This window comes from Dendrobium catenatum, unplaced genomic scaffold (genome assembly GCF_001605985.2).
Source record: "Dendrobium catenatum unplaced genomic scaffold, ASM160598v2 fragScaff_scaffold_961, whole genome shotgun sequence".
NCBI lineage: Eukaryota > Viridiplantae > Streptophyta > Magnoliopsida > Asparagales > Orchidaceae > Dendrobium > Dendrobium catenatum.
The window spans coordinates 193,169-194,814 of record NW_021319423.1 but is presented as its reverse complement, the minus strand read 5'-3'; the positions used below and the strand labels follow the sequence as shown (position 1 = coordinate 194,814).

Here is a 1,646-nt window from a genome sequence, read left to right as displayed (position 1 = left end):
AAATGGAGTGTAGCTTGTCATCAGTTTCTAAGGAAAGTTTGATAAGAACACACTGAACTCAAGAAGCCTGATGAAAAAATTTTGAATTTGTAAATCATATATAAATCTTCAAGCAATTTCAAGACTAGGATGATCCCTGGAAAACTTGGCAACAATAGTGAAAGCAAGCGGAAATGCTAACTCATTAATCTCTTCATTTGGAAAAATGAGATTAGGTTTACTATAAAATGGAGTGTAGCTTGTCATCAGTTGGTATTGAATCTTGCTAAAAATATATGAAAGTTATAGTTGAGGAATTAGGTTGAGATCCAGGAGCCACTTCCCATAATGACCTCAGTAAAAGAACAAGGAGCGTATGCAAACCAAGATTTCTAAGCAATTGATGCCCTAGTTGTAAGAACGGCTAAAGGGGATGTATTACAATGTTAAAATTTTGTAGTAGGCGGCTAAAGCAGAGTCAGATCCAAACCCGATGACACAGGTTAAGAGGGTACCGAGGAATGACATGGAGCCAAAGGAAGCGATGGGCACTATGCTGGACAAAAGTGGAGGAATATCAATTAATGAGCCACAAGAGTATAACAGAATTAAATTGAAGCAATGAGTGCTCTGCCTTGGACACTGAGGCAGTAGATGGATTAAGATAGCCATGAACTCAAAGTTTGGTAGATTCCGACGCCAGGAAACGTTGGCACTTGGGACATAAGCGTGATTTTGATTGCAAGCATCAAGTGTGACACAATTATAGATCATGAGTGCAGGCTGTAAAGGGCACGATCGTGCACTGTGCAAGCATGTAGCTCAATGCCAAGAGTGCTGATTGCATACCAGATAGTGGCTACAGGAGGGGAAGAACGTGCCAATACCTTAGTGAAAAGAAATACTATTTGATGTTAAAAATTTGGATCATTTCTCGATTTAGTGTCTCATCCTTTCTCAAGGATCATGCTAATCTTCTATGTATCTTTCTAATTTTGTTGGTTTTATCGAATAGGCTTGAGTTGCAAGGAGATACTTGAGGATTAGGTTCAATAAGTTTGAGATCTTTGTGGGCTTTCAATTTCTTTTGTTAAAAGTATTTTGGAAGAATAATATAAAAGTGAGACATTGTCTGAGATTGACGAACTGTGTGCCAAATTGTCTAGATTTGTTTGAGAGTGAAGTTATGAAATTGGGAGATTAATAATTAATCAGGAAAAAGTGAGGGTAGGAAGTTATAGGCGGTTTACTTCTTTTCTTTGTTTCAATTTTTTTTTTATGATCTTAAGTTTAATGCATACTTTCCATATTGTTCTATATTCACCGTTGAAATATTTTCGGGCTGCATTTTCTTACTTTAAGAGGCCATATTTTTTTCTGTTGTAAAATCAAGGACCAAGTCTCCGTCAGTTTTTTATTTATTCTTATTCTTTCTTGAACTGTCCGTAAGTGCTGTTTATTTTTGTTCCTGTGTTTTCTTATGGTTGTTAGTAAGTACTAGTTTATTGTTAAATTAACGTGCAGAAGACTGTTGATTGCTTGCCGTGCTCTATTTTTATCATCTACTGTGTATTTGGCTTATATGTATGTGGAATGCTTTCTGTCTTATGTTATTTTGTATTTTTTGAAAGCAATTAATTCTTGCTCTTCATTTGTTGTTATTACAG

General features: G+C 35.8%; 1 non-coding gene across 1 annotated transcript; it reads right to left on the bottom strand.

Annotated features, from left to right (window-relative positions):
• Positions 1-895: 895 nt before the first annotated feature.
• LOC114580334 lies at positions 896-994 on the bottom strand. The gene has a single exon (XR_003701693.1). It is a non-coding gene; the product is annotated as a U6 spliceosomal RNA (small nuclear RNA).
• Between the last annotated feature and the right edge of the window lie 652 nt (positions 995-1,646).